At 48.8% G+C, this 23,028-nt stretch overlaps 1 protein-coding gene and 2 non-coding genes across 18 annotated transcripts in view; all 3 read left to right on the forward strand.

Annotated features, from left to right (window-relative positions):
* The window catches only part of CELF4 (CUGBP Elav-like family member 4), a 1,320,822-nt gene that overhangs the window by 660,143 nt on the left and 637,651 nt on the right, over window positions 1-23,028 (forward strand). The gene's annotated exons all lie outside the window — the stretch shown is intronic.
* On the forward strand, window positions 13,376-13,447 carry TRNAI-GAU (transfer RNA isoleucine (anticodon GAU)). The gene has a single exon. It is a non-coding gene; the product is annotated as a tRNA-Ile (tRNA).
* TRNAP-GGG (transfer RNA proline (anticodon GGG)) lies at window positions 15,824-15,895 on the forward strand. The gene has a single exon. It is a non-coding gene; the product is annotated as a tRNA-Pro (tRNA).

Genomic DNA, 23,028 nt, shown 5'->3' on the forward strand with positions numbered 1-23,028 from the left:
AGCCCTGTGGCACCCCACTGCTTACCGTCCTCCACTGCGAAGACTGCCCATTTATACTCACTCTCTGCTTCCTATTACTCAGCCAGTTTTTGATCCACAAGAGGACCTGTCCTTTTACTCCATGATTCTCAAGCTTTCTAAGGAGCCTTTGATGAGGAACTTTATCAAAAGCTTTCTGGAAGTCAAGGTAAACAACATCTATCGGGTCTCCTTTGTCCACATGTTTGTTCACGCCCTCAAAGAAATGCAACAGGTTAGTGAGGCAAGATCTTCCCTTGCAGAACCCATGCTGAGTCTTCCTCAATAACCCGTGTTCATCAATGTGCCTACTCATTCTGTCCTTGATAATGGTTTCTACTAACTTTCCCGGTATTGAAGTCAGACTGACTGGCCTGTAATTTCCCGGATCTCCTCTGGAACCTTTTTTAAAGATGGGGGTGACATTTGCTACCTTCCAGTCCTCAGGAATGGAGGCAGATTTCAATGAAAGATTACAGATTTTTGTTAGAAGATCCACAAGTTCAACTTTGAGTTCCTTCAGAACTCTCGGATGTATGCCATCCGGACCCGGTGACTTATTAGTTTTTAATTTGTCTATCAGTTGTAGGACCTCCTCATTTGTCACCTCAATCTGACTCAGATCTTTCAACACCCCTTCCAAAATTAGTGGTTCTGGGGCGGGCAAAAAGTTCTCGTCTTCTACAGTGAAGACGGAGGCAAAAAATTCATTTAGCTTCTCAGCCATTTCCCTATCCTCCTTCAGTAATCCTTTTACCCCATGGTCATCCAAGGGCCCCACTGCCTCCCTGGCTGGTTTCCTACTTCTAATATATTTGAAGAAAGTTTTATTGTTGGTCTTTATGTTTTTTGCAATATGCTCCTCATAGTCCCTTTTTGCCTGCCTGATCACAGTCTTGCATTTGATTTGCCACAGCCTGTGTTCCCTTTTACTAATCTCACTTGGACTGGTTTTCCACCGCTTAAAGGAGTCCTTCTTACCTTTTACAGCTTCCATTACTTTGTTTGTTAACCACGCAGGCCTTTTCTTATGCCTGTTTGTGCCTTTCCTAAAGGATAGGGGCACCTTCTTTGGGGGCTCATGGAATTGGATCCCCCTAGTCCAATCTTTTAGAAACTTAGGGAGTACTTTGGGGAGAGCCACTGGATACTATACTGAAAATTTGGTGCCTCTACCTCAAAAAAACTGGGCCCCCAGAGCCCCAGATACCTGTGGATAAATTCTCCCTTATTTTCTATGGGAATAAATCTCCATAGGGAATAACAGGGTTCCCAGCAGACATTTCCCTCCCCCTGCTTTCTGAGGACCCTGAAGCGGGGGGAGGGCCTCCAAACAGGAGGATCCCCTGCCCCCACCTGGGGATTGGCAAACCTACAATTTTCGGTGATCGGCTCCCGAGGTGCTTTATACAGAAAGGCACGTGGCAAGGTTTGAAAGTATCCCCCGTTTTCTGTCTGGCAAGGGAAGGAGCTTCGGATTGCCAGGGCGCTAGATTGTTGCCCAGTTCTGCTCCAAGCAGTGCAGCGTAGGGCTCATTTTGTAGCAGGCGTGCCATTGCATATTAGGCCCACGCGCCCCTGATGTAGCCAGTCCTCCTGGCTCTTACAGTAGGCCCTGTGAGAAGAGCCCTGTAAGGAATTCTAGCAGGACCTCCTTTGCATATTAGGCCACACACCCCTGATGTAGCCAGTCCTCCTGGAGCCAGTCCTCCTGGAGTTGACAGTGGGCCCTGTGAGAAGAGCCCTGTAAGGAATTCTAGCAGGACCTCCTTTGCCTATTAGGCCACACACCCCTGATGTAGCCAGTCCTCCTGGAGCTGACAGCAGGCCCTTTGAGAAGAGCCCTGTAAGGAATTCTAGCAGGACCTCCTTTGCCTATTAGGCCACACACCCCTGATGTAGCCAATCCCCCTGGAGCTTACAGTAGGCCCTGTGAGAAGAGCCCTGTAAGGAATTCTAGCAGGACCTCCTTTGCATATTAGGCCACACACCCCTGATGTAGCCAGTCCTCCTGGAGCTGACAGTAGGCCCTGTGAGAAGAGCCCTGTAAGGAATTCTAGCAGGACCTCCTTTGCCTGTTAGGCCACACCCCCCTGATGTAGCCAGTCCTCCTGGAGCTTACAGTAGGCCCTGTACTAAGAGCCCTGTAAGGAATTCTAGCAGGACCTCCTCTGCCTGAGCTCCAGGAGGGTTATAATCTAGCTCACTTCAAGTGCCCACAGATCTATTTTTGTACCCCTTAAAACCAACAGATAGTTACAGAAGAACATAAGAGAAGCCATGTTGGATCATGTGGGGATTCAGTTTAAGAGCAGAGAAATAAAACTGTGTCACAGAATGCTGTGCATTGAAGCTTTGTTATGATATGATAAGCATGCTGTTTGAGAGATCTGCGCAGGCGTTATTTGTGGTCACGCTGACCAGAGACATATAATTAATTGGCTAATGTTGGTGGAATGTTGTGATGTCATGTTTTCAATAAAGGCTGGACGGACAAAGGCAGGAGGAGTCTTCTGAGAGGAGTCTTCTAAGACTACAGATTCCCTCTCAACCTTTGTGCGCACTTTTATTTAACCAGACGTCTCCCGGAATTTTTGTTGTCTCCTAAATCTTTCTTTCCGCACCTAAAGTGTTAGAGCTGGATTCTCTGACAGGCCCATCCAGTCCAACACTCTGAGTCATATAAGAACATAAGAGAAGCCATGTTGGATCAGGTCAGTGGCCCATCCAGTCCAACTCTCTGTGTCACATAAGAACATAAGAGAAGCCATGTTGGATCAGGCCAATGGCCCATCCAGTCCAACACTCTTGAGTTACATAAGAAAAGCCATGTTGGATCAGGCCAATGGCCCATCCAGTCCAACAATCTGAGTCACATAAGAACATAAGAGAAGCCCTGTTGGATCAGGCCAAAGGCCCCTCCAGTCCAACACTCTTGAGTTACATAAGAACATAAGAAAAGCCATGTTGGATCAGGCTAATGGCCCCTCCAGTCCAACACTCTGAGTCACATAAGAACATAAGAGAAGCCCTGTTGGATCAGGCCAATCACCCATCTAGTCCAACACTCTGTGCCACTGAGTGGCCAAGAAACCCAGGTGCCATCAGAAGGTCCCCCAGTGGGGCCAGGACACTAGAAGCTCCCCCACTGTTGCCCCCCCTCCAAACACCAAGAATACAGAGCATCACTGCCACGGACAGGGAGTTCCAATGATAAGCTGTGGCTAATAGCCACTGATGGACCTCTGCTCCAGATGCTTATCCGGTCCCCTCTTGAAGCTAGTTTTTGGGTCTTGTCTCCTAAATTGCAAATTGTTATCCCCAAAAAAGCTATCCGTCCCCCCCCCCCCAATGCCGGATTAAACCCTGTAGAGGCTCTTAGGCAGTTGAAATCTTGGGGGGCCCCTCGCAAATTTTCTCAGAATCTAAGCACCCGTCCCACCGCCCCCCACCCCCACTGCAGCCTGCAGGCGCCTTCTTAAAGCCCCTTTTGCTAAGCTGCAAGAGAGAGGCAAACTTGGCGACGACGCCAGCAGCAGCCACACCACGCAAGCCGGGCAAAGAGCAGCTCAATTGCTGACTGCACTTGGAGGCTGGGAGGGCTGCAATCGGGGCGGGGGGGGGGGGAATGGGAGGAAGCCAGCCCTGGACCCTAAAAGGCTTGGGGACCCATAGGCCAGGGCCTACTTGGCCTTGGAGAGCCAGTTTGGTGTAGTGGTTAAGTGTGCGGACTCTTACCTGGGAGAACCGGGTTTGATTCCCCGCTCCTCCGCTTGCACCTACTAGCATGGCCTTGGGACAGCCATAGCTCTGGCAGAGGTTGTCTTTGAAAGGGAGCTGCTGTGAGAGCCCTCTCCAGCCCCACCCACCCCACAGGGTGTCTGTTGTGGGGGAGGAAGGGAAAGGAGATTGTGAGCCACTCTGAGACTCTTCGGAGTGGAGGGCGGGATATAAATCCAATATCTTCATCTACCTCACAGGGTGTCTGTTGTGGGGGAGGAAGGGAAAGGAGATTGTGAGCCGCTCTGAGACTCTTCGGAGTGGAGGGCGGGATACAAATCCAATATCTTCATCTGCCTCACAGGTTGTCTGTTGTGGGGGAGGAAGGGAAAGGAGATTGTGAGCCGCTCTGAGACTCTTCGGAGTGGAGGGCAGGATATAAATCCAATATCTTCTTCTTCTTCTAATTGTTAATCCAGCTCTGCCTACTGCCTTTTGGTTCCTTCTTGCTTATTTTAATTCACGACAGCCCCATCATCAGCGATTTAGCATGTCTCCCCCTCCCCACCAGTTGACTTATCAGCCAGCAGTAAACACGTGATAAATCCCAGACATCAAACTTGCCAAAGTCCACAAACCCAGTGGATCACCACACGGGACAAATAAATGGGGTGGGATGGGAGGGGGGGGGAGAACCAACAACCTGAAAAGCCGTTTGTTGGATGCCCTTGGAAATAATTAGTGGCTCTGGCTAGTATCCCCTTCACAATCTGGTGTTCTGGTCCCCTGGCCTTCCATTTTCTAATATCCGCAGTAAAAATAGATTCCACCCCCCCCCACCTCCCTCTCCCCCAAAATATATAAAGCGCTTGGAAAGAGTGATGGATTTTCACTTCATCAGGCAGACAGAAATGACAGGGCCAGACGGAGCCCCAAATAAGTTCAGCCAAGGGATTCAATCGGCTCTCGCCCAAATCTGCCAGTTTAACCTCTTTATGGATCAGGCTGCAGGGTAACAGAACCGCCCCCCCCTCACCTCCCCCCTCCCCCAATTAATAATCATTAAAGTTGGTTTTTTGGCCAGAGCTGCATAAAATTTAGAAATCTGTTTCTGACGATGATAACGCGGACTAACTGCCATGCTCAGTTGTGAGGGGAATGAACCAGGAAAATTCAGTTTGGTTCAGTTTGTGGTTCAGGGCACGCCCACGACAATGAAGTGTCACCAACTTTTGGCCCCCAAACAAATTGGTTCAGTTTGTGAGGTTTGTGATGTGGAGGAAGAGCCCCCAAGTTTTCTAGAGACGCCAAAATTGCAGAGGATAGCCAGGTGATTCCGCTCTACCTGCCCTCCAGGTTTTGTGGGGATTGGATTTATGAGGTCCACATTACAGCCCCGCCCCCCCCACACACAAGGACACCAGAAGACCTCCCACTGTGCCCCCCCCAAGCGCCAAGAATGCAGAGCATCGCTGCCCCAGACAGAGAGTTCCAACCATACCCTGTGGCTAATAGTCCATATGACTATCCAATCCCCTCTTGAAGCTGGCTATGCCTATAGCTGCCACCACCTCCTGTGGCAGTGAATTTCACGTGTGACTCATCCTTTGGGTGAAGAAGAATGATTAAAGGTTTGGGACACTTTCCCTATGAAGAAAGGTTAAAACGCTTGGGGCTCTTTAGCTTGGAGAAACGTCGACTGTGGGGTGACGTGATAGAGGTTTACAAGATTATGCATGGGATGGAGAAAGCAGAGAAAGAAGTACTTTCCCCCTTTCTCACAATACAAGAACTTGTGGGCATTCAATGAAATTGCTGAGCAGTCAGTTTAAAAAGGATAGAAGGAAGTACTTCTTCACCCAAAGGGTGATTAACATGTGGAATTCACTGCCACAGGAGGTGGTGGCAGCTACAAGCATAGCCAGCTTCAAGAGGGGGTTAGACAAAAATATGGAGCAGAGGTCCATCAGTGGCTATTAGCCACAGTGTGTGTGTGTGTGTGTATTTGGCCACTGTGTGACACAGAGTGTTGGACTGGATGGGCCATTGGCCTGATCCAACATGGCTTCTCTTATGTTCTTAAGAAGGACTTCCTTTTATCCGTTCTAACCGACAGCTCAGCAATTTCATTGAGTGTCCACAAGTTCTCGTATTCTGAGAAAGGGAGAAAAGGACTTGTTTCTCTACCTTCTCCATCCCATGCATAATCTTCTAAACCTCTATCACGTCACCCCTCAGTTGACGTTTCTCCAAGCTAAAGAGCCCCAAGCGTTTTAACCTTTCTTCCTAGGGAAAGTGTTTCAGCCCTTTAATCATTCTAGTTGCCCTCTTCTGCACTTTTCCCAGTGCTATAATATCTTTTTTGAGGTGTGGTGATGAGAATTCTACACAGTACTCCAACTGAGGCCGCATCATTGATTTATACGGGGGCATTATGATGCTGGCTGATGTACTCCAGGGCTCAGAATCCGTATACTCCATACGAATTCCACGCGCCAATGCCAGTTTTCAGAACAGGGAGATGAATGAAAAGAATAAAACACTATATATTTCTATGCAATGATTAACGGATACTCTTTTATTTTTATAAAAAGCTGACTTCCTGGGTTTTTTATTTTCCCTACTGCCTTCTGAAGCCTGATTCTCCAAAGCGGAATGATGGAATTGTATTTAGGTGCGCCGTTCTGCCTTCCCTCCAAAACAGAGACAGATTCCATCCATAATACTTATTATGGCCCTTCCGAAATATGAACAATCCATAAGAATTGTGGATTGTACCTGCCACTTGTTGTACAAAAGCAATACCTATTCCCAACAAGTTCATTTTTTTTCCCTCTTTAGATTCTTTCACTACCACTTACCTGTCTTTTAATCCACCCCCATGAAGGCTCATGAATTCCAAAGTGTTCTCCCCCCCCCCCATCCAATATAGACCCAATTCTTTCAGCTACCAGGGATGCTGACATATCCATGAGTAAGTGTGGGGTTTGTTTGTTAGAAGAAGAAGAAGAAGAAGAAGAAGAAGAAGAAGAAGAAGAAGAAGAAGAAGAAGAAGAAGAAGAAGAAGAAGAAGAAGGTGGTATTGGATTTATACCCCACCCTCCACTCTGAATCTCAGAGCATCTCTACAATCTCACCACAATCTCACCACAGGTGAGATCAACAGAGGCTCGTAGGACTCTAAGAGCTGTTTTCCCTATCAGTTATTACCCATCTTTGCCATGGTAAGGAACTTTCAGAGAAAGGTCTGGGCAGATTTGGAAGGAATCTTCCACTTTTTTCCTAGAGCCACTCTTATCGGGGAGAAACCGGGTTTGATTCCTCACTCCTTCGCATGCAACTGCCGGAGTGACCTTGAGTCAGTCATAACTCTCTCAGAGCTGATCCTCTCAAGAGCATTTCTTTCAGAGCTCTCTCAGCCCCACCTGCCTCCCAGAATGTCTGTTGTGGGGAGGGGAAGTGAAGGAGATTGTAAGCCAATACTAGTTAGGGGAGGGACGGTGGCTCAGTGGTAGAGCATCTGCTTGGTAAGCAGAAGGTCCCAGGTTCTATCCCAGGCATCTCCAACTAAAAGGGTCCAGGCAAGTAGGCGTGAAAAACCTTAGCTGGAGACCCTGGAGAGCCGCTGCCAGTCTGAGAAGACAATACTGACTTTGATGGACCGAGGGTCTGATTCAGTATAAGGCAGCTTCATATGTTCATCTCCTTTACCTTCCTCCCCAACAGCAGACACCCGGTGAGGTAGGTGGGGCTGAGAGAGCTCTCCCAGAAGCTGCAGAGAAAGTGTGATTGGTCCAAAGTCAACCAACGAGCTTTCATGGTACAACCAGGGATTTGAAGCGTGAGTGACGTCATCACACCAGCAACGTCATGCACCGGCCACTCTAGGCATTTCCAGGAAAACTCTATGGTTTCCCCAGATGCTCTAGCAATTTGGGAGGGCAAACTCTATGGTACGAACCAGGTTTGATTCCCCACTCCTCCACTTGCACCTGCTGGAATGGCTTTGGGTCAGCCATAGCTCTCTTATGTGGGAGAACCGGGTTTGATTCCCCACTCCTCCACTTGCACCTGCTGGAATGGCCTTGGGTCAGCCATAGCCCTCACATTGTCCTTGAAACGGCAACTTCTGGGAGAGCCAGTTTGGTGTAGTGGTTAAGTGTGTGGACTCTTATCTGGGAGAACCAGGTTTGATTCACCACTCCTCCACTTGCACCTGCTGGAACGGCCTTGGGTCAGCCATAGCCCTCACATTGTCCTTGAAAGGGCAGCTTCTGTGAGAGCCAGTTTGGTGCAGTGGTTAAGTGGGCGGACTCTTATCTGTGAGAACCAGGTTTGATTCCCCACTCCTCCACTTAAACCTGCTGGAATGACCTTGGGTTAGCCATAGCTCTCGCAGGAGTTGTCCTTGAAAGAGCAGCTGCTGTGAGAGTTCTCTCAGCCCCACCGACCTCACAGGGTGTCTGTTGTGGGGGAGAAAGATAAAGGAGATTGTGAACCACTCTGAGATTCGGAGTGGAGGGCGGGGTATAAATCCAATACCTTCTTCTTCTTCTTAAAACAAACAATCCAATATCATCTTCTTCAGTAGCTCACAACTTTATTCCAGTAGCTCCCAAAGTAAAAATTTTGCTCACAAGACTCCACAGATTAGAGGAAACACTGGTTGCCACATCAGGTCATGCTGAATTAACAAGGGACCGAAGATTAGGAGCATCACTGCGATGCATTCAAATGGTTTTACTGAAGTGCACTGAAAAAAAAATAGCAAAAACATGAAAGAATTTTTTGGAAAAAAAATGAACGCCCAGCACTCATTTCAGCACTGGATGTATTCAAGTCACTCCAGGGAAAGCAGAGGGGGGGAAAAAAATACTGAATTCATTGCAAACAAGAATAACTAGACACATTTTGGAATAAAAGCAGTTGATATCCCAGCTGCAGAATAATAGTACCAAACGATAATGCGATTGAGCCCATAACTTTATCCTGCCTGGGAACCCTAAAACCTAGTTAACAGCTCTAACGTAATGTGTACTTTGGCCATTAGAATGTAAACTCCTCAAAGCAGAGAGCTTTTAGCTGTTGTTCGTGAAACCCAGAATGCTCCAAGGGCCGTAATGGTCACGACAACCAGATAAAGATGCACAACTCTTAAACCAGACTCATTGCATTCTCCCCTTTAAAAAGGTAAAGGTAGTCCCCTGTGCAAGCGCCAGTCGTTTACGACTCTGGGGTGACGTTGCATCACAATGTTTTCACAGCAGACTTTTTTTAACGGGGTGGTTTGCCATTGCCTTCCTCGGTCATCTATGCTTTCCCCCCCAGCAAGGCTGGTTACTCATTTTACTGACCTTGGAAGGATGGAAGGCTGAGTCAACCTTGAGCTGGCTACCTGAACCCAGCTTCTGCCAGGATCAAATTATGATCGTGAGCAGAGAGCGTGGACTGCACTACTGCAGCTTTACCACTGTGCACCATGGGGCTGCTGTATTCTCTCCTTTAGTCCGCCCAAATAAGTGAGGCAAAATCTGTCTGTCTGTTCCTCTCCCTCTCCCAATCTGTCTTCTTGGTGCTTGGGGGGGGGGCACAGTGGGAGGGCTTCTAATGTCCTGGCCCCAGTGGTGGACTCCTGATGCCACCTGGGTTTTTTTGGCTACTGTATGACGCAGAGTGTTGGCCCACCCAACATGGCTTCTCTTATGTTCTTATTTCTGGGGCAATGATGCTCTGTATTCTTGGTGCTCGTGTCTGTGTGGAAATAGTGGGAGGACTTCTGGAGTTCTGGCCCTGCTGATGGACCTCCTGGTGGCCCCTGGGTTTTGCCCACTGTGTGACACAGAGTGTTGGACTGGGTGGGCCATTGGCCTGATCCAACATGGCCTCTCTTATGTTCATATGTCTTGGGCACTGATGCTCTGTCTTCTTGATACTTGGGGGGGCATCAGTGGGAGGACTTCATAGAATCACAGAGTTGGAAGGGGCCACACAGGCCAACTAGTTCAACTCCCTTGGAGTTCTGGTTCTGCTGGTGGACCTCTTGATGGCACCCAGGTTTTGGCCACTATGTGATACAGAATGTTGGACTAGGTGGGCCTGTGGCCTGATCCAGCATGGCTTCTCTTATATTCTTATGTGACACAGAGTGTTGGACTGGGTGGGCCACTGGCCTGATCCAACAGGGCTTCTCTTATGTTCACATGTCTTGGGCACTGATGCTCTGTCTTCTTGATGCTTGGGGGGGGGGGGGCATCAGTGGGAGGACTTCATAGAATCACAGAGTTGGAAGGGGCCATACAGGCCAACTAGTTCAACTCCCTTGGAGTTCTGGTTCTGCTGGTGGACCTCTTGATGGCACCCAGGTTTCAGCCACTGTGTGATACAGAATGTTGGACTAGGTGGGCCTGTGGCCTGATCCAACATGGCTTCTCTTATGTTCTTAACGTCTAGGTGGGGCCTGGCCATCTTCCACTATTACAATTGATTTCCAGACAACAGAAATCCATTCCCCGGAGAAAATGGCTGCTTGGAAGGTGGCGTCTATGACATAACATAACATGCTAAAGTCCTGCCCCTCCTCAAACTTTGCCTTCCCCTGGCTCCACCCCCCAAATTCCCAGGCATTTCCCCGCAGAAAGCAGGCGACCCTACTCTCTCTTCCATTTGGAGAGATTTCAGGATCTGTTTCCCAAGGACTTCCATTTCAAGCCCCGTTGCTGTTCTTCACTGACTTATGCATAATCATAATAAAAAGTATCGGGATGATACCATTAGTATGCATTAATACCGAGATGCTGTCTTCCCACAGGAATTAGGAAGCAAATCTCTTTTTTTTCTCTCTCTCTCATACTCCACTAAAGCAGATACAAAAAACACAATCCCTTTGTTTATTGCGGGCCTAAGAAGCTTGTGACTGAAGCCTCAAACACAAGCCCGGGGGGAGGGCTGATGGCTCTGTGTTGCAGAATACCTGAGATTTTAGGAGTGGAGCTAGGGTTGCCAAGTCCAATTCAAGAAATATCTGGGGGACTTTGGGGGGTGGAGCCAGGAGACATTGGGGGCGGAGCTGGGAACAAGGGTGTGACAAGCATCATTGAACTCCAAGGGAGTTCTGGCCATCACATGTCAAGGGACTGAATACTTTTTAAATGCCTTCCTTCCATAGGAAATAATGAAGGATAGGGGCACCTTCTTTTGAGGCACATCGAATTCGACCCCCTGGTCCAATCTTTTTGAAACTTTGGAGGGTATTTGGGGGAGAGGCACCAGATGCTATGCCGCAAATTTGGGGCTTCTACCTCAAAAAACAGCCCCCCCCCAGAGCCCCAGATACCCACGGATCCATTCTCCATTATTTCCTATGGGAATACATCTCCATAGGGAATAATAAAGTTCCCAGCAGACATTTCCCTCCCCTCCCCCCGCTTTCTGATGACCCTGAAGCGGAGGGAGGGCCTCCAAACCGGGGGATCCCCTGCCCCCACCTGGGGATTGGCAACCCTAGGTGGAGCCTAGAGAGGGACAAGTCTGAGGAGTGGAGGGACCTCAGCATGATATAATGTCATAGAATCAGGCCTCATTTTAGGCAGGAGCTCACAGGAGCAGAGCTCCGGAACCTCTAAATTTTATTGCGCTCTTCCTTTCTTACTCTCCCCCACCATTTTTTCCCCACACGCTTATAGCATGCGTGGCATGACGACATCACTCGCAACTCTATGGTTTTCCCAGACGCTCTAGCAATTTGGCAGGGAAACTCTATGGCACCATAGAGTTTTCCAGGAAGCTCTAAGAGTGGCCAGTACTGCAACTTTGGGAGGGGATCCCAATGTAGGCCGGCAGGTTGGGGACCTCCTGAGTGGGAGAACCCCCGCCCGGCCTGGGAGTTTGGCAGCCACTGTGGTTATGTTGGAGAAAGTAATTTAAAAAGTATGATGGGAGTAAGGTTTTATGAAGACAATTCTAATTTAAGAAGCATGTTGGAGAAAGTAATTGAAAAAAGTATGATGGGAGTAAGGTTTCATGATGACAACTCTAATTCAAGAAGCATTTAAGAAGATGGAAATCTCCCTCATGCCACTGTGGTTATGTTGGAGAAAGTAATTTTAAAAGTATGATGGGAGTAAGGTTTTATGATGACAATTCTAATTCAAGAAGCATTTAAGAAGATGGAAATCTCCCTCATGCCACTGTGGTTATGTTGGAGAAAGTAATTTAAAAAGTATGATGGGAGTAAGGTTTTATGAAGACAATTCTAATTTAAGAAGCATGTTGGAGAAAGTAATTTAAAAAGTATGATGGGGGTAAGTTTTTATGCTGACAACTCTAATTCAAGAAGCATTTAAGAAGATGGAAATCTCCCTCATGCCCATGTGGCCACATAGGAGAAAAGAATTGAAAAAGTGTGATGGGAGTAAGGTTTTCATTCTCATTCAAAAAGCCTTTGAAGGGAGATGCTGAGCTGATCTAATTTAGTATACCTTCCGGTGATGTCAGGGGGTGTGTGGCATAGGCAAATAAGTTGTGCTAATGAGCTCCGGCACCTCTTTTCCTACAAAATACACCCTTTGGAAGGATTTGAGTGTGCTTGTACGTGCTCTTGAATAATTTTCGAATGAGAACATTTTGAAGAATTCCATATTCCCCTCTTTGACAAAGGAATTCGAAACAGCACGGTAAGCGTCAGCCGGCTTCAGGCTCCGTCAAAGGCGGACCGATGGCATCTTTTTTGAGATGGACTTTTCAAAGAATAATTATTATACACGCACCTTCCTTGCACTCAGCGCTTTACTATGGGAACCGAACTTCTCTTGAGGATCTGTATGTGCTCAGCTGCTGTGAATGGCTTGGGATGGCTTTACATGAACTACTGATTTTGCTAATGAATTGTGATAATATCACATTTAAAGATTTTTGGGTTAACTTGTTAATATTGACTTTATATGTTTTTTGTAATTTGATCACGGCGTCTTTCTGGGTGCTATCTCCTCGTGATATCACCTTTGTTATAGGAAGGTTGGCAACTTTAGCCCTGTATTGTGGCCTGCCGTGGCTTTCACCTATAATGTTGCAGGATAAGAAGCTCTGGGGGCGGGACGGTGGCTCAGCGGTAGAGCATCAGCTTGGTAAGCAGAAGGTCCCAGGTTCAATCCCCGGCATCTTCAACTCAAAAGGCTCCAGGCAATTAGGCATGAAAAACCTCAGCTTGAGACCCTGGAGAGCCATGAATGGGGCTGTGGCTCAGTGGTAGAGCATCTGCTGGGTAAGCAGAAGGTCCCAGGTTCAATCCCCGGCATCTCCAACTAAAAAGGGTCCAGGCAAGTAGGCGTGAAAAACCTCAGCTTGAGACCCTGGAGAGCCATGAATGGGGCTGTGGCTCAGTGGTAGAGCATCTGCTTGGTAAGCAGAAGGTCTCGGGTTCAATCCCTGGCATCTCCAACTAAAAAGGGTCCAGGCAAATAAGTGTGAAAAACCTTAGCTGGAGGCCCTGGAGAGCCATGAATGGGGCTGTGGCTCAGTGGTAGAGCATCTGCTTGGGAAGCAGAAGGTCCCAGGTTCAGACCCCGGCATCTCCAACTAAAAAGGGTTCAGACAAATAGGCATGAAAAACCTCAGCTTGAGACCCTGGAGAGCCATGAATGGGGCTGTGGCTCAGTGGTAGAGCATCTGCTTGATAAGCAGAAGGTCCTAGGTTCAATCCCTGGCATCTCCAACTAAAAAGGGTCCAGGCAAATAGGCGTGAAAAACCTCAGCTTGAGACCCTGGAGAGCCATGAATGGGGCTGTGGCTCAGTGGGCGAGCATCTGCTTGGGAAGCAGAAGGTCACAGGTTCAGACCCCGGCATCTCCAACTAAAAAGTGTTCAGGCAAATAGGCATGAAAAACCAAAGTCTGAGACCCTGGAGAGTCACTGCCAGTATCAGTAGACAGTAGTGACTTTGATGGACTGAGGGTCTGCTTCAGTATAAGGCAGCTTCCTATATTCATATCCGGGCTTGCCTGCAAGGAAGGACTTGTCTCTGCTTCTCCAGATCCTGTAACTGAGGAAGTCAGGAACAGACATGCAAAGACCACCTGGAAAATTCCAGGAGATTTGGGGAGGGGAGGGGAGAGACCGCAGTGGGCTATAATGCAAATCAGTCCATTGGTTCTTCAGTGTCTTCGACAAGATTCACTTCCATCATTGCTAGCTCTGATTCTTTAACTTACAGGGTTTTTGTCGTTGTTTTTTTGCAGCAGGCGCTCCTTTGCATCTGAGGCCACCACCTACCCCTGGTGGAGGCAATCCTCCAAGAGCTTACAGGGCTCTTAGTACATAAAAGCATAAGAGAATCCACGTTGGTTCAGGCTAGTGGCCCATCCCATCCAACACTCTGTGTCACACAGTGGCCCAAAAAACCAGGTGCCATCAGGAAGTCCATCGGTGGGGCCAGGACACTAGAAGCCCTCCCACTCTTGCCCCTCCCAAGCACCAAGAATACAGAGCATCACTTGCCCCAGACAAAGAGTTCCACCTATAAAAACATGAGAGAAGCCATGTTAGATCAGGCCAGTGGCCCATCCAGTCCAACACTCTGTGTCACATAAGAACATAAGAGAAGCCATGTTGGATCAGGCCAATGGCCCATCCAGTCCAACACTCTGTGTCACACAGTAGCCAAAAAACCCAGGTGCCATCAGGAGGTCCATCGCTGGGGCCAGGACACTAGAAGCCGTCCCACTCTTGCCCCTCCCAAGCACCAAGAATACAGAGCATCACTTGCCCCAGACAAAGAGTTCCACCTATAAAAACATGAGAAAAATAAGTAAGTAAGTAAATAAAATTTTATTTGTATCCCGCACTTCCCCCGCCGAAGCAGGCTCAGGGCGGCTATGAGAAGCCATGTTGGATCAAGCCAGTGGCCCATCCAGTCCAACACTCTGTGTCACATAACAACATAAGAGAAGCCACGTTGGATCAGGCCAGTGGCCCATCCAGTCCAACACTCTGTGTCACACAGTAGCCAAAAAAGCCAGGTGCCATCAGGAGGTCCATCGCTGGGGCCAGGACACTAGAAGCCCTCCAACTGTTGCCCCTCCCAAGCAACAAAAATACAGATCATCACTTGCTGGGCCTACTGAAAGCTCCAGTATAGTACAGGGCCTACTGTAAGCTCCAGGAGGACTAGCTCCATCAAGGGTTTGTGGCCACATATGCAAAGGAGTTCCTGCTACAAAAACAGCCCTGGAAGAAAGCATAAAGAGCCCGGAGTCCTCCTTTGCAACTCAGAGCTGCTTTTCTCTCCGAACTCACAGAGACAAAACTCCTGCTCTTGAACACTGTCTTGGGACTTCCGCTTTCTTCAAAGTTGCTGGCACTTGGCGGGCTATTTTTAACGCTTTTAAAGGCACCTAAGTGACTTGTAAACTCCATCACCGCCGCTGACAGCCAGCCTTAATACGTCTAAACATATATGTGTGTAATAATAATCATTAGGACGGAGGGGCCTCGGCTCCGCCGTCTGCCGCCGCTTTGCAAGATGAATGGCATTAATCAACAGGATGCCTTCAGAACTTTTTGGCGAGTCATTTGTTATGCTAATTGGGCCACTTAAAGTGAACTGTCAATGAGCGCTGATCTTTTTGACAGCCCCCAAGAGCTGACGGTGGGCTAATTGCTGCGGCTTATGCAAACAGCTCTCGTCTCCCCAACTTTCCAAATCTAATGTTCTTTAGGAGAGGGGGGACTAATCACCTGGCCAGGCCGGGTGATAAATGGGAGGGCATGACGGAGAAGGCAGATCCAGGTGTGAGGCTGACGCGACGTTCCCTGAATAGCAGGCATTCCTGCCAAAGAATATATATATATATATAATTTTTTTTTTTAAAGGAAGATTTAGAGGGGAAAGATCAAACTCTCTGCAACGAGGCAATCCGAAAGAGATTCGAGTCTGATCTCATCAGTCCTTGAGGGGAGGGACGGTGGCTCAGTGGTAGAGCATCTGCTTGGGAAGCAGAAGGTCCCAGGTTCAATCCCTGGCATCTCCAAAAAAGGGTCCAGGCAAATAGGTGTGAAGAACCTCAGCTTGAGACCCTGGAGAGCCATGAATGGGGCTGTGGCTCAGTGGTAGAGCATCTGCTTGGGAAGCAGAAGGTCCCAGGTTCAATCCCTGGCATCTCCAAAAAAGGGCCTAGGCAAATAGGTGTGAAAAACCTCAGCTTGAGACCCTGGAGAGCCATGAATGGGGCTGTGGCTCAGTGGTAGAGCATCTGCTTGGGAAGCAGAAGGTCCCAGGTTCAATCCCCGGCATCTCCAACTAAAAAGGGTCCAGGCAAGTAGGCATGAAGAACATCAGCTGGAGACCCTAGAAAGCCATGAATGGGACTGTGGCTCAGTGGCAGAGCATCTGCTTGGGAAGCAGAAGGTCCCAGGTTCAATCCCTGGCATCTCCAACTAAAAAGGGTCCAGACAAATAGGTGTGAATAACCTCAGCTTGAGACCCTGGAGAGCCGCTGCCAGTCTGAGAAGACAATACTGACTTTGATGGACCAAAGGTCTGATTCAGTATAAGGCAGCTTCATATATTCATATGTTCATTCGACTTCAGAGATACGAGGATGGGAGACCACCAAAGAAGTCCTGGGTCGCTACGCAGAGGCAGGCAATGGCAAACCGCCGCCATATTTATGTTGCCTTGACCTGGGTGGCTATCAGAGCTCCGAAGTTAAACAGATTGGAAGGAGCTGGGCATGTTTAGCCTGGAGAGGAGGCGGCTGAGAGGTGATCGGATCACCATCTTCAAGGACTCGAAGGGCTGTCCTATAGAGGATGGGGTGGAATTGTTTTCTGTGGCCCCGGAAGGTAGGACCAGAACCAGTGGGTTGAAATTAAATCAAAAGAGTTTCCAGCTCAACATTAGGAAGAACTTCCTGACCGTTAGAGCGGTTCCTCAGCGGAACAGGCTTCCTTGGGCGGTGGTGGGCTCTCCTCCCTTGGAGGTTTTTCAACAGAGGCTAGATGGCCATCTGACAGCAATGAAGATCCTGTGAATTTAGGGGGAGGTATTTGCAAGTTTCCTGCATTGTGCCGGGGGTTGGACTCGATGACCCTGGAGGTCCCTTCCAACTCTATGATTCTGTGATTCTAGGGTCAGCTCTGATTTGAACTTGGATGGGAGACCACCAAGAAAGTCCAAGGTTGCTATGGAGAGGCATACAATGACACACCACCTGTGTTCAACTCTTAGCTTGTAAGCTCTACAGAGTCACAATAAGTCAGCTGTGACTTGACAGCACTTGATACCATGAATTTCACCTCTCCTCAGGGGCCTTGGTAGAAGATCCAAGTTCAGAGGTGGCCAAACTTGCTTAACGTAAGATCTACATAGAATAAACATCGGATGTCTGAGAGCCGCAAGACAAGAATGTCAGATGTTTGAGAACTTACAGTAGGCCCTATACCAAGAGCCATGTAAGCAAACACCAGTCATTTTTTACTCTGGAGTGACGTTGCTTTCACAATGTTTTCACAGCAGACTTTTTACGGGGTGGTTTGCCATTGCCTTCCCCAGTCATCTACGCTTTCCCCCCAGCAAGCTGGGTACTCATTTTACCCACCTTGGAAGGAAGACTGAGTCAAACTGGAGCCAGCTACCTGAACCAGCTTCTGCTGGGATTGAACTCAGGTCGTGAGCAGAGGGCTCCGACTGAGGTACTGCAGTATTACCGCTTCGCTTACTTGTGCATTATTTCCGGTTCCAAACTTCTGACTATGCACCCTGACGAATTTCCAAAATAGGTTCCCAGGTTTACAGCCAGTTTGGTGTAGTGGTTAAGTGTGCGGGGAGAACCGGGTTTGATTCCCCACTCCTCCACTTGCACCTGCTAGTATGGCCTTGGGTCAGCCAGAGCTCTGGCAGAGGTTGTCCTTGAAAGGGCAGCTGCTGGGAGAGCCCTCTCCAGTCCCACCCACCTCACAGGGTGTCTGTTGTGGGGGAGGAAGGGAAAGGAGATTGTGAGCCACTCTGAGACTCTTCGGAGTGGAGGGCGGGATATAAATCCAATATCTTCATCTACCTCACAGGGTGTCTGTTGTGGGGGAGGAAGGGAAAGGAGATTGTGAGCCACTCTGAGACTCTTCGGAGTGGAGGGTGGGATATAAATCCAATATCTTCATCTACCTCACAGGGTGTCTGTTGTGGGGGAGGAAGGGAAAGGAGATTGTGAGCCGCTCTGAGACTCTTCGGAGTGGAGGGCGGGATATAAATCCAATATCTTCATCTACCTCACAGGGTGTCTGTTGTGGGGGAGGAAGGGAAAGGAGATTGTGAGCCGCTCTGAGACTCTTCGGAGTGGAGGGCGGGATATAAATCCAAGATCTTCATCTACCTCACAGGGTGTCTGTTGTGGGGGAAGAAGGGAAAGGAGATTGTGAGCCGCTCTGAGACTCTTCGGAGTGGAGGGCGGGATATAAATCCAATATCTTCATCTACCTCACAGGGTGTCTGTTGTGGGGGAGGAAGGGAAAGGAGATTGTGAGCCGCTCTGAGACTCTTCGGAGTGGAGGGACGGATATAAATCCAATATCTTCATCTACCTCACAGGGTGTCTGTTGTGGGGGAGGAAGAGAAAGGAGATTGTGAGCCGCTCTGAGACTCTTCGGAGTGGAGGGCGGGACATAAATCCAATTTCTTCTTCTTCTTCTTCTACAGAGCATTGCACTGTATTCAGAAATGCAGAAACATGGACTCCCCCCATCCGGTTCCCCGTGAAGCGTTCCTCATTCAAAACCCCTGGCTTAGCTGCGCATGAGTTCCCTGGCAAACCCCCCGCTTTCAACATCGGTCCCTCTGAATCACAGTTGCGCCATCCACATGGCTTCACAAACAGCTTGCGTACTGAGTCACCGTTCTTGTTTTTTAACAGGCTGAGCCATGTCCTTCGCAAACCTGTTGCTTGTTTGGGAATGGGGAAATCAGAGCTTTAGAGTGACAGTCAAATCCTCTCTCTGTGTGTGAGGCTCCTGCGATGAAGGGGCACGTTTGGCTCTCTTGCAGCAGACATCTGGTGTTACGCTGCCATCATCCTACGTCGCAGATGCTCCGTGCTTGGGGGCATGCGGTGGCTTGGGCAGGACTGGGAAATCTGCGGGGTTTGCTAGACTGAGGTCCTGTCTAGAGGTGGCTGGTGGGCTGCGGCGAAAAGGAGTTGCGGACCACCAAGCTCAGCTTCTGACTGCTTGGGTGATTTAACCAGGCGACCTCCCCTGGACCTGCCTAGGGATTTCCCAGAGAGCCAGTTTGATGTCGTGGTGATGTGTGCGGACTCTTATCAGGGAGAACTGGGTTTGATTCCCCACTCCTCCACTTGCAGCTGCTGGAATGGCCGCGGGTCAGCCAGAGCTCTGGCAGAGGTTGTCCTTGAAGGGGAAGCTTCTGGGAGAGCTCTCTCAGCCCCACCCACCTCACATGGTGTCTGTTGTGGCGGGGGGAGGTAAAAGAGATTGTGACCGCTCTGAAACTCTGAGATTCTGGTCCCACTGATGGACCTCCTGATGGCACTTGGGGTTTTTTGGCCACTGTGTGACCAATGGTCCATCTAATCCAGCCTGGGGCAGTGATGCTCTATCTTCTTGGTGCTTGGGGGGGGGCAACAGTGGTAGGGGATCTAGCCCCACTGGTGGACCTCCTGATGTCACTTGGTTTTTTTGGCCACTGTGTGACACAGAGTGTTGGACTGGGTGGGCCACTGGCCTGATCCAACATGACATCTCTTATGTTCTTATGTGACACAGAGTGTTGGACTGGATGGGCCACTGGCCTGATCCAACATGGCTTCTCTTATGCTCTTATGTGACACAGAGTGTTGGACTGGATGGGCCACTGGCCTGATCCAACATGGCTTCTCTTATGCTCTTATGTGACACAGAGTGTTGGACTGGATGTGCCACTGGCCTGATCCAACATGGCTTCTCTTCTGTTCTTATGTGACACAGAGTGTTGGACTGGATGGGCCACTGGCCTGATCCAACATGGCTTCTCTTATGTGACACAGAGTGTTGGACTGGATGGGCCACTGGCCTGATCCAACAGGGCTTCTCTTATGTTCTTCTGTGACCCAGAGTGTTGGACTGGATGGGCCACTGGCCTGATCCAACATGGCTTCTCTTATGCTCTTATGTGACACAGAGTGTTGGACTGGATGGGCCACTGGCCTGATCCAACATGGCTTCTCTTATGCTCTTATGTGACACAGAGTGTTGGACTGGATGGGCCACTGGCCTGATCCAACATGGCTTCTCTTATGCTCTTATGTGACACAGAGTGTTGGACTGGAAGGGCCACTGGCCTGATCCAACAGGGCTTCTCTTATGTTCTTCTGTGACCCAGAGTGTTGGACTGGATGGGCCACTGGCCTGATCCAACATGACTTCTCTTATGTTCTTATGTGACACAGAGTGTTGGACTGGATGGGCCACTGGCCTGATCCAACATGGCTTCTCTTATGTTCTTCTGTGACACAGAGTGTTGGACTGGATGGGCCATTGGCCTGATCCAACATGGCTGTTCTTATGGGTGTTTCTAGCCATGACTTGAGACCCTCTCTGAGTCCCGCCCTACTCTGCTTGAACCCACCGTTTCTGCCCACGTTTATCATGATGTACCAGCTGATTTTTGAAAGAGGCCATAGATGATGACGACAACAGTGAAGAACCCACTTGCACATACATAGATTCGTGGAGGCAGTCACATCCCTTGAGTTGTGGGTAAGGCGATCTCTGAAAGGCTTGCATTGGGATTATCCCACGTGTGTACTCATTAAAGGATTCCACGCGCTGTCCTGTCTGAAGGAAATGTCAGCTGTCTCAAAAGTGTCCCGAAGAGCAAGGGAATGAGTCAACGCTGCCGGTCAACATCAAACCATTCATCATCCATTAGGTGAGGCTCCTCGTTCCTGTCACCTGTCAGTTTGTAATGCATGCAGATCACTCCGAGGGTGGCTTTGTCAGGCTGACATTTCCTTGGGCTGGTGGAAGGAGCACCTTGTCTTTTGTGCGGGAGAAGGAAGGGAAGGAGAGGAATTAATGTGTTCACGGAAGCCTACAGAGAGGCGGAAGCTTTGAGTCTTGTGGCGGAACAAATAGGTGTGCCACTCATAGGGTGAGAGCCCCTTCTAAATTTAAGGTGGAACATCAGTCATGGGTAGAAGAAGAAGTCTCAGAGTCTCAGAGCGGCTTGCAATGTCCTTTACCTTCCTTCCCCCCCGAGCGACACCCTGTGAGGGAGGTGGGGTGAGAGAGCTCTCCCAGAAGCTGCCCTTTCAAGAACAACTCTAAAAGAGCTATGGCTAACCTAAGGCCATTCCGGCAGCTGCAAGTGGAGAAGTGGGGAATGAAACCGGGTTCTCCCAGATAAGAGTCCACACAGTTAACCACTACACCAAACTGGGTACAAGGGATCTTGTCCTTGTCAACCAAATTAAGGGACAGTCATGACGCAATCCTAGCATTGTAACAACCAACATAAACATTCAGTTTTGAAGCATGAATGTCGATTTAAACAGACCACAGAATGCCAACTGTGAGAGAAGCTATGAGAACAGCTTGAAGAAATTGATAAGTATGAGGTGTGATATCACGAACACATGAAGCTGCCTTATACTGATTAGACTATCAAATATGGAGCAGAGGTCCATCAGTGCTTATTAGCCATGGTGTGTGTGTGTGTGTATGTATATGTGTGTGTGTATATATACAAACACAGATATATTGGCCACTGTGTGACAAAGAGTGTTGGACTGGATGGGCCATTGGTCTGATCCAACATGGCTTCTCATATGTTCTTATGTGACACAGAGTGTTGGACTGGATGGGCCAATGGCCTGATCCAACGTGGCTTCTCTTATGTTCTTATGTGACACAGAGTGTTGGACTGGATGGGCCAATGGCCTGATCCAACATGGCTTCTCTTATGTTCTTATGTGACACAGAGTGTTGGACTGGATGGGCCAATGGCCTGATCCAACATGGCTTCTCTTATGTACAATGTATATATTGACCTGTGTTGTTAGCCGCCTTGAGCCTGCCTCGGCGGGGAGGGCGGGATATAAATAAAATTGATGATGATGATGATGATGATGATGGTTCTTATGTGATACAGAGTGTTGGACTGGATGGGCCATTTGCCTGCTCCAACATGGCTTCTCATGTGTTCTTATGTGACACATAGTGTTGGACTAGATTGGCCATTGGCCTGATCCAACATGGCTTCTCTTCTGTTCTTATGTGACACAGAGTGTTGGACTGGATGGGCCAATGGCCTGATCCAACGTGGCTTCTCTTATGTTCTTATGTGACACATAGTGTTGGACTAGATTGGCCATTGGCCTGATCCAACATGGCTTCTCTTCTGTTCTTATATGACACAGAATGTTGGACTGGATGGGCCAATGGCCTGATCCAACGTGGCTTCTCTTATGTTCTTATGTGACACAGAGTGTTGGACTGGATGGGCCATTGGCCTGCTCCAACATGGCTTCTGTTGTGTTCTTATGTGACACAGAGTGTTGGACTAGATGGGCCACTGGCCTGATCCAACATGGCTTCTCTTATGTTCTTATGTGATACAGAGTATTGGACTGGATAGGCCATTGGCCTGATCCAACATGGCTTCTCTTATGTTCTTATGTGACACAGAGTGTTGGACTGGATGGGCCATTGGCCTGATCCAACATGGCTTCTCTTATGTTCTTATGACTATCGAACCATCAAGATCACTATTGTCTACTCAGACTGGCAGCAGCTGTCCAGGGATTGTGACGACATCTGCTACCAGATCCTTTTCATCTGGAGATTCTGGAGACTGAACTTGGGACCTTCTGCATGCCAAGTAGGGTTTTGTTCATATAACACACTTTACCTCCGGGTCACGAGCATATGGTAGTAATTTTACAGCTGCACTTCCATCTTCACAATAAGCTTTATTTAAGAAGATGATATTGGATTTTTGCCCTGCCCTTCATTCTGAATCTCAGCGTCTCCGAGCGGCTCCCAATCTCCTTTACCTTCCTCCTGCACAACCGACACCCTGTGAGATGGGTGGGGCTGAGAGAGCTTTCTCAGAAGCTGCCCTTTCAGGGAGAACTCCAACGGGAGCTATGGCTGACCCAACGCCATTCCAGCAGGTGCAGGTGGAGGAGTGGGGAACCAAGCCTGGTTCTCCCAGATTAGAGACTGTGTACTTAACCACTACATCAAGATAGTTACACCGAACTCCAATTAAACTCTGGTCGGGCACAAGACACATTTTGATTGGGA

Source organism: Heteronotia binoei, chromosome 4 (assembly GCF_032191835.1).
Source record: "Heteronotia binoei isolate CCM8104 ecotype False Entrance Well chromosome 4, APGP_CSIRO_Hbin_v1, whole genome shotgun sequence".
In the NCBI taxonomy this organism is placed as follows: domain Eukaryota; kingdom Metazoa; phylum Chordata; class Lepidosauria; order Squamata; family Gekkonidae; genus Heteronotia; species Heteronotia binoei.